At 41.7% G+C, this 14,133-nt stretch overlaps 1 protein-coding gene and 1 pseudogene across 2 annotated transcripts in view; one reads left to right on the forward strand and one right to left on the reverse strand.

Moving 5' to 3' along the window:
- Positions 1-12,437, forward strand: part of LOC136360027 (U4/U6 small nuclear ribonucleoprotein Prp31-like) — a 31,974-nt pseudogene extending 19,537 nt beyond the window's left edge.
- The window catches only part of ARHGAP24 (Rho GTPase activating protein 24), a 243,181-nt gene that overhangs the window by 201,995 nt on the left and 27,053 nt on the right, over positions 1-14,133 (reverse strand). The gene's annotated exons all lie outside the window — the stretch shown is intronic.

A 14,133-nucleotide genomic window follows, 5' to 3' on the forward strand; every position in this document is an offset into this window, starting at 1 on the left:
AGTTAGAAAACACAATTCTCACCATTTGACAATAACCTTTTTTTCCCCTCAACCTTATCTAGATTAGTAGTCTGACCTTTTCAGTCTTACTTCACCACACACACAGAAAATAGTTGGTACTTTAGAGTTAATGAGGGCTACAGTTACAGCATCCCTCAGCACCAAAGTAGGAGCACAAAACAGAAGGCATGTAAAGCACTGGTTCTTTAGGTGACAAAATTGGGCACTTCAAGCACAGATCTTCACTAAGAAACCTACAGTTTCAACAGATTGCACAAGACCAGAGAGGTGTCCGGCATTTCTTGTCCTGTTTAATATCTTTGATGATGATCTGGGTAAGGGGATTGAGTCTAGCATTAGCAAATTTGCAGATGACACCAAGCTGGGTGGGAATATTCATCTGCTGCAGGGTAGGAATGTTTTGCAGAAGGATCTGGACAGGCTGGATCAGTGGCTGAGGCCAACAGAATGAGGTTACACAAGACCAAGTACCAGGTTGGAGCTGGGTCACAACAACTCCAGGCAGCATCACAGTCTGAGGGATGAGTGGCTGGAAAACGTCCAGTGGAAAAGGACCTGGGGGTGCTGGTTGACAGCAGCTAAACACAAGCCAGCTGTGCCCAGGTAGCCAACAGCACCGTGGCCTATTTCAGCGACAGTGTGGCCAGCAGGACCAGGGCAGGGATTGTCCCTCTGTACCGGGCGCTGGTGAGGCCACACCTGAGGGCTGTGTCCAGTTCTGGGCCCCTCCATTCAGGAAGGAAAACTGCTGTTCTGGAGCAGGTCCAGAGACAACCAACAACACTCAGCCAGACTCATGAGGGTCTTTTTCACCGTTCCAGATTTGCTGGTCTTCTCTGGGATTATCCCCTCACAGAACATAGCCCCCATGTCTCTGCCTACAGTGAATGCAGGTGTCTGATACAGGAGCACAACTGCAACAAGAAAGCCATTTAAGTGGAGTGTTTTAGCAGACAGGAGGCTGCACTCCAGCAGGCTGATTACAAAACCTCCAAGGCAATAGTAACTCAACTCTGATGGCCAGAACATTGCTGGAATTACGGTAGTATTTCATCTCTGAAAGGAGTTGTTCATTATCTTGCTCAATGATCTCATCTCAGGATCCATCACTTGCTTGTTTCAGTTGTTTTTCTTTTTCCTGCAGGATCTGGAGCTTAAATCATGAACTGTTTTAGAAAGGACAGTTTTGACTGAGCCTAACTGCAGAGGCATATGAGCAAGATGCAAGAGCTCAGTCAGAGCTATCACTGTTTATCAGACAGGGAAGGTAGCAAAAAAAACTTGAACTGTGCACAACAGGCTCCCCTTGGCTGGTGCTTGTGCTCCCAAATGTGGGACAGCTGACCTAAATCATGAATAAACTCAGGCAGCCTCTCCTTAACCCTTTTCTCAGTTAAACCCTTACACAAAAATTGACTTCCAGGTATGAAGCACCTGTACCAAATCAAACATCCAGATGAGCAGACACAAACAGAGCACTCTCCAGGTGTAAGGACAGAAAGAGCAGACTTGCAGAAGACAAAGGGTGACGAAAAAAGCTGGAAACAGGCCCAAAATCTGCATTTCTACTCCTGAAATACTTCTCCTGCACTTCCTGACCCAGCAGCCCTCAGATACTGGAGCACACAACTCAGGAACATTCTCTGGGTATGCCAATATGGGACAATATTCATGCTCCACTTAAGCCAAGGAAATCTTTGAGCTACAGTTAGACTAGATACCAATCTGCTACCTGAGTTATACTGGGATCACAGAGTCTCTCCAGTTTCTGAAACAACTTAGAAAGGACATGAAGAGCACTACTGCATTATTTCTAATAGGGAGGCAGACTTGGCAAACACACATCACTCTCATCCAGTAATGCTGAGTTTTAAACAGTTGAGATGTACCCTTGGACTCATCACAAACTAGGTAGAATGCTTATTTTCTGTTTTCCAATTACTGGAGCCACTACGCACAACAGAAAGGTATCAAGGGTTTTTTATTAAAGTTTTAATGTAGTCATTTTACCTGTACAAATGGAACATAAGAAATTACCAAAACACCTCAGAGGTGTAAATCCTTTTAGAAAGGAAAACTGGTATTTTGTGTCCCAACCAAGCATTTTTAGATTTTAAAATTGTATGCTATTTTGTATTAAAAAATACATTTAAATGAGATCAGAAATCCCAGTAAAACCTCTACAGGGTAAATGCCAGCAATTCTCCAACTGGAGAATTCTGCTGCAGCAATGTGACCTCTACATCAGTGGAATTGTATAGGTTTGCTTATAAAACACATGCAACTACACAGATGTCCTTTACTAAAGAAAATATTTAACCCTATTTCCATTACACAGAAGTTTGTATGCCAGGGAATCCAACACATGAAATTTATTTAAATTTAGTATGCATCATTTTTGTTGGGTTTTCTTACTGTAGCACATACACATAAATAAAGGGACAGAGAAATAAATTATATGCTCATATAATACTATCAACTCTGCATAGTAAATGGAAGAAAACATGATTACTGTTTCATTTGAAGCAATCAGATGTGCTACTGAAAAGTACAATGAAGGAACTGATTGCAGAGGAAAATAAATCAGCAAACTTCTTCAGAGAGTAATATTTGCTAAATACCATTAATTGGTGCTGTACATTTCCTACGGAGCTCTTTGTGAAGGCAGTAAAGTTTGAAGACACATTTACATAGTAAAAGACTGATGACACTCCTCCTTCCAAGCAGTTCAGCTGACCTTAGTGCCCCACAACTCTTTTTTTTTTGTGGGAAAAATTAATCTGAGTCCTCTTGCTTGGCACCCACAGGAGGGGCAGTAAGCCCTGGAAGCAAAGCACAGTAAATAGCAGCTGATAAACTTTCATGTATGTGCATGAAAAGGACTAGAAATTCTTAAGACTTCTGTGTAACAAAGGCAGTCCAGAGCGCTGGTTCTCATTGAATGAATGATTTTTTTTTAATTGAGCTGAGTCACAGATTGTCCAGCATGAAATGCTGAATTTTTAACCTTTGATTTGTCTGAATCATAACAGGAAAAATAAATAGATGACAAGACCAGTAAGGAATTTGTCTTTTCAGTTTTGCACAGAAACAGCTTCCCACAATAAAACAGATACTCTAATTCTAAGCTTCTGAACAAGACCTTCTTCTAAAGCTTTGTATCCATTGGTACTATAAATCAGAAGCTTCTAACTTCATTTATTTTAATGTCTCTTCTTCATCTGGAAAACTTAATACTTCAACATGTTGCTCTTATAAATCAGAAAATAACCTTATTATTAGAGCTATGGGGAGGGTTATTGCTGCTTTTAGCACTAAGATTTTCATCCTGGCTCCTGCCTCAGTGTTTGATGAACAAGAAATCTGAAAAATCAGAGCTGATAACATCCCTTTCTCAAACAATGAAAACAGGTACACTTCCTGTTTATTTCCATGGATGACACTAAGCCAGGTCATACCTAGGGCTCTTTGCCTCAAAAAGAATGGGCTTTGGGTTTGTTTCATTGCTTTTTATTCTGAACATACTGGTAAATTGATTTGAGTTTTTGTTTGTTTTTAAATCTTTCATTCTTGGTGGCTGCTACCTCCAGGGTACATCTTCCAAAACACTTTATTTTATTAACAGAAAGATTTTTTTTAAAGCTTCCTTTTCCTCTGTGCATTTTCATGAAATTACAAGCTAAAATATATCCAGAACTCTTGTGATGTGATCCTGGCCCAGACACAGCTTTACACCAGCTCAACCCAAACTTTTGCCTTCTGTGAGCTTTTTAAACTCAGTTTTGTTTTCCACCTGCCTCTTGGAGGCTCCCCCGTCTGTTCAAGCTCGCAGCCAGCTCCACTTAACCCAGGCTTCTGAGGCAGCCTAAGAACGGGTGTGAGTGGGAGAAATATGGAAAGATAGCAACCACACTGAATCAAGTTTGTTACAGCTGAATATGAGCTCTATTATAAAATAAAGAAAAACAAGAACAGCTGCAAACACCATGTCGACAAAACAAACAAGAACCTAGATAAATTGTTCCGGCTTTACCATTGTGTGACAGAGGGAGTTTTGATCTTTGCTTAATGTCAGTGTGCCTAAATCCACTCAGGAGAAATTTAAAACAAACCCCAGCTGGTGCCACTAAAGGGACATGAAGTGTGCCTGTTTTCTTCTGTCTGATTCACACTACTGGAACACCAGACTTAGTTTCCAGTCTCAACTTTCTGCTTCTCCCACTGTGCCAGACAGAAAATTCCCCTCCAAAAAAAGTCATGGCAAGGATGCGTGCAGTGAAAGACCCAACAAGATAATTCTTCACTGACTATACATGAATGTTTTAGTTCAGCTTTGTGGTAACACTTGATAATCAAACATCCCAACTGCAGGTAGGGAGAAAATGTAGGTGAGCTGTCCAGTTAATTTTTTAAGTATTTCACTTAAAAATACTGTACTGTACTGATACACCAGGAAGGAAAATTTATGCTTCCTTTCATCACCAATGTGTTAATATCACTGTGGAGGAGCAGCTTGTCAAATACAGAGCTCGAAGTGAAATTTCAGCCTGTTTCATGAAATCCATCTGCCTGAAATCAGACAGCCAACAACAACTAAAACCACAAAAACCCTCCAAACAGAGAACAACCCACAAAGCCAAAACAAAAAATAGAAGAGCATGCCCAATACACGTAAAAGTAATTCCAGGTGTTCTCAGTTTCCTCAAACACCATCTTTGTTGTTTCCTCCCTCACAAAAAAAGGTGCTTACCAAGTTACCTGTATTCTGACCTATCCTGAAACCATCAAGTTATCATCACATCAATCATGAAAAAAAAAAAAAAAATGTGTAAACTCTGAAACTTTTCAGTGCCTGAAAATAGAGCTGCCTGTTTACAACATCCTGTGTACATGAAGGGAATGGGAAGAGGAAAAAAATGTAAGTGAAGCAAATAATATGAAAGCTGTTATGAAGGAGCACACTGCATTAATGTGCTGATAATCTGGCCCATGATAGCCCTTGAAGGGTTTTGATACACAAGATGAAGGGAAAAGTTGATCAAGAGAGAACAAAATACTGTTACCAAAGAGACTTTTTCCCAATAATGCTATAGAGATCTAACAGTATGGTTAGGCCAAACAGATTATTGTAAAGAAGCTACCAAAGATTTTACAGTATACTGAGCCAAAAATATTACATGACTGTTTTAAGGCACTTCTAGGCACAGTACTTGAGCTGTTTACTGAGCAGTCCACAAGCAGCCTACACAGATATTTGATTTTATCGACACAGGCCACCCACATCTGACCCAGTAAAAGTGCACATGTTCAAGAAGAATCCCCCCAAAACAGAGCATCTTTTTTATATACTCTGACCTTTAGCAAACAAAACCTCTTCTTTTCTGTCATGTTCATACAGGAAGAAATCCAGTACATAATTTCATGGAAAGTACACTGGAAATATTTCTGTATCGCTGAGCATGGCATTAAGTCAACACCGGAATTTCTTCTGTCAATACCTCAGCATTTCTTTTAGTTCCAAGTTTATGGAAGAATAGCAATACAAAATGTTTACACATCACACATGTACCTAATTGGTTTCAATCTGGCAAGGTAGACCTGAGACTCTCTGAGAAAAAATGAAAGGACAAAGTGGAGCTGCTCATTATAGGGGGTGTTGGACAGCACATGCTGACAATTACTATGTGTTTTGAAAATGTGTATTCTGCTTATATTTGCCTTACAGCAGAGGAAGGATTAAAAATAACAGGAACTGTTTAATCTCTTTTTTTTTTTTCTTTTTCCAAAACCTACAATTTATTCATAGAAAAACACTTGTGGGCAAACTGTAAGGTTTCAGAACAGGGAGAAATCGAACCTAAAGCAGGAAAAAAAAATTAAAGAAGTTTAAATGTAGTGAACAAACCTCCACCAGAGAACCACCACCATGTTTCAGTTTGGTTTGGAAACCATAGCCTGCACCGACTGAACAATTTGATTTATACTTTCAACTTATTCCTCATGTGGGGATCCAGCTCTCATGCCTCAAGTCAAGCACAAGTACCTAGGAGAGAATAAGCCCTTGGCATTAAATGAACATACAAGGTTTCTACATACAGCTCTGAAAGGAACTTTCTCCTCTAGAGACAGAAAAAATGAAAAATAAACAGTTCTACTGCAAAAGTGTTTGCAGCATCACACTGTTCTCATGCTTCTTATCAGTCGGCACAGATCTCAACAGGGACACCAGGGGGATGGAGAATAGTGGGATGCTTTCCTTCCATCAGATACAGCAATGCCTACAGGACCAGGTCATGGGGAAGCTGAGCTGTGGCCAGCGTTGTTTATGCAACACCCACAGAGAAAATCAGTTTTGATTACTGCAGAGTAATTACCAGCCAAGATGCATTCCCTTCCCTCAAACAACACTTCAGACAGATACTATCAGAAGACAGCAAACTTACCTAAGGGCTAAAAAAATAGCAGCAAAAAAAAAAATCAATCACATTGCAAATAAGATTATATTCAACATTAAAGGATGAACAGCATGAATAGCCTTTTGTGGATTAGATGACATACTGCAACTGTGCCTCAAAGCAAACTGGGCAGCAAACGCTGTGTAATAAGCAATTAATAAAAAGCACCCAGTAAATGAGTGCTAAAAGATTGCCTCACTTCTTCTGTGCAATGATTCTTAGCTGCTGTACACACCTAGAGACCTCGATTTGCTCATCTCTTTAGATTCGTTAATGACAATGATCATCTCAAGCCATCTGCAAGTGCCACAAAGGGGGGACATCCATGAGCAAATTCTTGGTTAAGCACAGCGAGCATCTGTAGCAACTCACCACACCCATCCATTTTCCTCTACCTGAATAAAAACACAGCACAAAAATAGGAAACCTCAAGTTTCAAAGGTGCTAAGTATAAAGTCTTAAGAGACCATGAAAAATGCTGTCACTATTCATATTTGTATTTCACTTGACTTACTCCTCTGTCTCCATGACTTCACGTTGTAGTTTTTCAACAACTAATTCCACAACCACATCTGAATTATAGAGGAACAAAATAGGTCTAATAGCATATCAAGTAGCAATGGCACTTTGTTTCCCATATGAATGATACTTTCTCCTGCCTATTGATATTTCATTATACCAAATCTCTCTACCAAACAGCTAACAAGTTCAGATCAAATGTCAAGAAAAAAAGATGTTAAAGTCTACATTTTCTTAGCAGACAGCGTGCAGTTGTGGCATAAGCCTTTTGTAGGAAGAATGGCAAGCTGTATCCTTGGTTATCCAGTTGGATAGCACAGTGGTGGCTGATGAAAGCTTTTCTCCTTGTGTCCTACAGGTTGTTTCCAGAGCAGTTAACATTCAGCTATACTGTAATGTTATCTCCCAATAAACATTCATCATTTTGCCGAGTTCTGCTCAGCAATCCCCTCACAATTAAAAAAAAATAAAAAAAAGTTTAAAAAAAATCACTTAAGCTCATCAAAACTTATTTTGCGATTTTCTATTTTCTGGTTTTGCATCTCACACTATGTAATTCAATCAGATGGTGACCAAGGGATTTAGTGTTGAGGTCAAACGTAAGTTACAGAAGAAAAAAATATATCTTATGCTGAGAAAAATTGCTTCTTGATGTGTGCTTAACTTTAAATGCAGCGTGCACTTGGAAGCCACGAGAGAGTTAAACCTGCCCCAGACCTTGCCAGCTGTTCTCTGCACTTCCGAAATAACCTTGGGAATGAGCTAGCAACAATCTGTGTCCCGGCTCTCAGAATGCCAGGCATTCACACATTACAGCAACAGATGCTGGATTACAGCACTGCAGCTTTCTGTCCTGGCACACTTTCATTTGTTTCCAGCCGTCATCTCCACTGACATCCCACAGACCCCAGATCAAAAACAAAGCTGAGGAAACTGCATTCAGGATCCCAGACAAAATGCAGCTTTCCCTCAGTATGATGCTGCCTGATAGACCAAAACCAAAAGCACACCAGATTTCAGCTACAGTCACATATCACATGCTGACAGTCTCTTTAATACAGTGCTTACATCAGTAAAATTAGCATTTAACAATTGAACCTGGCAGGACTCTTTCCATCCCAAGAAACCACCATCAAATTTTCCCAGTTACTTTACCATCACAAAACAAGATGGGGTTGGCCCATACAAAACCAAGCAGCATATCCTGGTTTATAATAGGTCACAAGGTTTCCCCAGACACTGTTGGAAAAGATGGCCCTTAACTTCAGCTTCACTGCCAAGAACCTTGGAAAATACAGTGCTATTTATCAATACCCCAGACAGCTGGGTGAAGACTGTTTCTGCAGACCTTCTGTGTCATAACTGATACTGACGTTTTTTTCCTGCATTACGAAGGGATTTCAAAGTAAAATCTTCCCAAGCACACAGAACAGTCCCCACAGCAGTTCCTTTTCACGTAAATGTTTGCCAAAAAGATGATACTCATGGGAAAATAATTTTTACACTCAACCAGGAATGTTCAAACAAGTTGGCTCCTATAACTGTATGAAAATTATGACAGAGCAGGCATGAGAATGAATGCAAACAAATCCTATCTGTGAACTAACACTAGAAATAATGTACACAACTGGTATAGAGAACTCAGATACTAATTGATAAAGAAGCAGAAATGCTTGAATTTTTTACTGAACCATGCATAAGACATTTCACTTAGAGCTGGTTGTATACCCTAGTCTCAAATCTCCTTCCCTTCTATAACCTGCTCTGAGCTACAATAAAAAGGTGTCTGTACCTGAAGGGCACTGTCCATTATTTCATTTTCTTTGTCTCAGAATTTGTATCACTTGCGAGCAAACAGATCCGGAACTCAAGCCAAAACACAAGTCCCTGAACTGGTACACAGCACTTTTCAATACACAACATATTGTGTGTTGGGGGTCAAGAAATTTTGCATTATCACAGTCAAAAAAAAGCTCTGAGCTTTAGAGTGCTCCCATGACATTTGATGTCATCAAGGGGAAATCTTCAGGGGAAAGATGAAAGGTCAGAGAACGACCAGCAAACTGTGGGTGGCAGCCACCTCCAGTCCTCCAGCTCTTCACCTGATGAGCTCAGCAGCTAAAAGTCCTATAAACCATGTCTCACTAAGTCCACAGAGGCACCCTCTGATTTGTGGATATATTTTTTTTTTTTATGAGCCCTCTGGCAATCTAGACAGAGATCATCTCCTACGGTCACTGTGTCATGCAGCTCATCCAGAAAGCTGGAAAAACTGAAAACATTACATTTGGTCAGAGAATTGTCAGGAGGCTGAGCTACATTCATGGGCCTGACAAGGTCATGTGAGGGGATTTTGTGTCCTTTTGTCTCCTCTTTTCTTTTGCTCTGTCCCAGCAGGTGTCATTAATAATCCTTGTGTGGATTTCACTTGGCCTGACCTCTGTTTAGGAGGGAGACTACAGTAAATCCTCTTGAAGGACCAGGGAAAAGCCTGGGTGTTATTTCAACACCAGCTCTGCCTGCTTTGAAGAGAACCTCCAGAGAGCTGCTCGGGTAGAGCATCTGAGAGGGTGTGCGGGAACATTTACAGCAGTGCTCCTTTTGATAGGTGTTTCTTAGTGGCCAGTTGCAGGAATATTGCAGGAAATAATCCTTGCAATCCCCGTTTAGGATAGGACATGTGACACAAACCAATCAAGGGTTTTTCAGTCCCATCACCAGAGCGTCAAGTGGCAGCAAAACCAGCAAAAAATGTTCTGCCCCATAAAAACCTCAGATCTTAATGAAACTATAGCAGTTGCCAGGGAGCTGGCTTTCCTGTGTTCTGGGAAAGCAAACACAGATTTGATGTGCCGGGGTCTCATATTCCACCAAAAACAAACAGCTTCAAGGGTTAAAGTCAGCAGAAGACAGATGTGCTGCCTTTTCCCATCAGCCACCCATATCCTGTGCCAAGTCTGCTTGAGACCGTGGTGAGAACTAAGTGGAAGTCAGCTGAGGCAGCCTATGAATCTCTTGCATAGCACAGGTTCAGAAACATTCACCCTTCCCTCAACAGCTGCCTTCAGAAGGTCTTCAAGGAATAATTTGGAATACAGAAGCAATTGGACAATGAAACCCTCAGATCATGGCTATAAATACATCCTTTCCCCACTGCTATTTTAGGCACCCATCACGCCACACTTACACATACTGTTCAATCCCCTTGGATTAACTACTCAGAAAACATGTTATTAATGAATTAACTTTTCAAAAGCTTATTTAGCTCCTAATTCCACCAGCTTTCAGTAAGATGCCTAGCTGTGATACATCTCAGAGCCTGTATCTCAAATGGACAGAAGCAAGCATGCCCCAGGTCTCTGCTGGGAGAGTTTCTGCACCTGATGCCTTTTTCAGTCTAGAAACCAAAGGACACACATTTTCAAGAGGATAGTAGTATAGGAGGTAATATCAAAGCTAGACTTCATTGGAGGCCTCCAGAGGCAGTTATGGAGAAATGCACACAAAAGTCCATCCCCCACACGGGTGCACACAGTTTTACAAGTTTAGTAAATTAGCATAATTGTCAAAAACCACCAATTACGAGCACAAGGGGTGATGCAGTCAGAAGTGAGAGGAAAGCTGATGTCCTCACAATTTGATGGGTGAAGGTGCAGGTGTTAACATCTTCAAAATGGGTTTTCATGTCTCTACCTTGGGCACAGGTTTATTCCAGAGTCCAGGCAGCTTGGCTCCTGAAACAGACAAGGGTCTGCACAAGCCTGAACTTCTAAACTTTGGGGTAAAATAATAGGTTCCAGGGGGAAATATGTGGTAGGCAGTTCAGGAAGGTTCTAGGTAGGTTCGTACCTTACTAGTGTCACCAAAACCACAGGAGAAACAAAAGCCCTCCAACAATAATTTTAGTGTTAGAGAATTAGGGCATTACTTTTCCTGGCCAGATGTGCAACAGAAATAATTTCATCCACACATGGCCCAGGTGTGCAGAGAAAATCATTCCACGACACATGAATTTTAGCTGATTTTTCACAAATTTCATACGGTCAAAACCCAAATAGAGATTCGTTGGTTCAATGTTCATTGGTTCCAAGTTACATAGTTCTTAGTATTTTGTTTCCTGTTGGCTACAGATCTCTTCTCCTCAGATGCTAATTGGGTCCTCATTCTTATGTCTCCTTTCCCAGCCCAGGTGCCTCCAGCCATTGCAGGTTTACTGTTTGGAGCTGATGGTTTGATATCTTCTGGTGCTACCAAAAGCTAGTCCCAGTCTGCAGAGACTGTTCAGCTCATCAGGCCTTCACCTGGTGGAGCAACACCCTGGAAAGAAACAAATTGCCTTCCCGCAAGGCAAAGGCTTGATGGTTGAACTTAATATCAAAGGTCTTTTCCAGTGTAGCTCATTCTGTGAGCACTTTAAATTTCCTATCTCTGACACTAGTTCCTCAGCCAATGGGGAAAGGAAGAGGGCAACAAGCAGGCTGAAAGGAGGCTGTGCCCTCCAGAACCCAGGGAGAGAAACAGCCCAGGGCAACCAAAGTTCTCAGGCCTATGGAAGGTGGTCCCCAAGTACCAGCTGATCATGGACACCAACAACCTCATGGTGGGGACTGAGAACGAGCTCAAATTCATCATCCACAAGTTCATATGGGACAAATACTCCAAACAGTTCCTGGAGCTGGAGTTGCTGCTGCCCAATGTCCTGGATTACATCCGAACTGCCAAGGGAATTGGGGAATTCCTTGGATAAACAAGAACAATGAGAATGGGCAGCAGATCTTGACCAACATCACAGTGGTCAGCCTGACTGCCTCCAGCACCCAGGGCAGCAGCTGGGCAGGATCAAGGACGCCCCATGGCACTGGTGCTGAGTGGGGCCAAGCTGCACATCTATGAGTACATGGAGGCCTGCATGTCCTTCATCACCCCCAGCCTCTCCCTCATCCATGGGGCCTCCACGGCTGCCCTTGGGGCTGATGGAGATCAGCAGACAGGCCAACAGGATGAGCTTCGGGGAGATGGAGGAGGACGCCTACCAGGAGGACCCTGGGTTCAGCCTGGGCCACCTGGGCAAGGCCAGCAGTCAGATCAGTGAGGCCACCAAGGGCTGGATCAGCAAAGTCCTGCAGAGGACAAAGTGTCATCTACAAACCCACAACCCGGGACTGCAGCTTGGGCACAGCCTGGAGCGTGGCCTTCACCCTCCTGCAGGGGTTGGACATCATTAACCTGCAGAACAAAGTGGCTGAAGCCAATCAGGAATATTTCTCCAGCATGGCCTAGTGTCTCAAGGTCGAGGGGAACAAAAATGAGGTCCCCATTCCCCTGACCCCACTTAGGATCCCCAAATCCCACCCCGCAACCCCCAAATTCCCAAGGATTCCCCCCCAGTGTCACTTTCTCAAACTTTTTATAAATATTGGAATTTGTGGTTGGAGTTCTTGAGGCAGTTTTGGGGGGATTGAGGGGGAGTCAGGGGGTCCTAAAGGGATTTTGGATGGTTCTGAATAGACTTTGGGAGTCCCAGGACAACAAAATAAATTAAAAAATATATAGACTACAGTAGAGTTGCAAATACTTGTGTAAAGAATGCAGAGAATACAGAAAATACACAAAAAAAGGCAAAAATCCATAGGCATCACACCCACATAGTACTTTGATAGTTAAGAAGTTGCCATGGTAACATCTGCACTGCAGCCCCAAATGAAGCAGGCCTTGCTACTAGCCCTCTGCTAGAACTACTGGAGCCTGATTTTTTTATTTCGTACAGTACATCAGGGCTAACATATCAGCCCAAAAAGCAAAACCCTGACCACCAAGTAATACATTTAATGAGTAAATGACTGTATGCAGAACTGTTCATTTTCCTGGGCATTCAACTGAGTGAATATTATGCAAGAAACTTAAAACAACAGAAACTGATTAAGAACTGGGTATGGATTAATTTCTATTTGTGTATTTTACTTCTAAATCAAGCTTCAAAATCAAGAAACTCTAATATTACTACAGCTTCCCAAAAATGCAAAATATGTTCCTGGGAGAATACATCACATGAAGCAGTACACAGGTCTCATTTCTCAAGTTTTTGGGCTTTTATAATCTTAAAAGAAATAGATAGTGTCCTTGTAATCCTAGGAGTCCTCTCCATCCCCTTGAAATCCATCACCCATGGCACCATGGATTCTGGAGCACCTGCATGTGTTTGGTTTGTAAACACAAGCCCTGTTTCTTTTCTGTCACTCAAAGCAGGCAGCTGCTCACACGGTCTGCACCAGTGAAACGCCAGCTCACAGTTTCCTTAACTCTCCCACTTTAATCCCAGAAGAGGGCTGATGTATCAGATACTAACCTTATCTTCTGAAGGAAAGCAAGGAAATACAAACATGTTCCATAAGAGCAGCTTGGGAAGAATTACTTGACAGAAGGAGCAAAGTCCTGTCTGCTTTGTTGTATCACTTCAGGCAAGCTCTGGTTGTTTTGCCCGCAAAATGTTGAAAAGACACCTCCTCTGACATCTTCACCTGTGCCTAACACAAGTTGCTAAACAAACCTTCCTAACATGAAAAGGCTTCATCATTACTGACCTGAAATGTTGTGAGTAATATGAGATCTAAAAACACCTGCAAAGTTTGCTTTCCACCTTAGCATTATTCCATGTTCTATCTAATGATGCAATATCGTGGTAGATACCAACTCTGCAATCATGGATTAAGAAAAACAAGGAGACATTTAACAATTTTCTCAGTGTCTTTTCTTTTTAATAGGCAGCTCAAAAGACACCTTATCTTCTGGCTCTTTCTCAGTTACTTACTGCTTTTAATAAAGCTAAAAGGATGATTCATTTCAACCAATGCCAGAAACTTCTGTATCCATCACAAAATTCAAAGATCACTGAAGCTAAAATCAGTAAAACAGAAGTTAAGCTATAGAATCACATACCTTTATAGCCCATCAAGTACAAGTGTCACTGTTGCATTTAGTGATAAAAGGGTAATGGTTCTGCTTACTGGTGTATTTTACAATCCTAAATTTCATTTGAACCATTCTTCCAGCTCCTTCAGCTGCCATTCCTTGTGAGTTTTGTTATGCAGGCCCTAGGAGTACAGGGACCAGCTGCAACAGCTGGGATCCAATTTCACTT

This window comes from Sylvia atricapilla, chromosome 4 (assembly GCF_009819655.1).
Source record: "Sylvia atricapilla isolate bSylAtr1 chromosome 4, bSylAtr1.pri, whole genome shotgun sequence".
Classification (NCBI taxonomy): Eukaryota; Metazoa; Chordata; class Aves; order Passeriformes; family Sylviidae; genus Sylvia; species Sylvia atricapilla.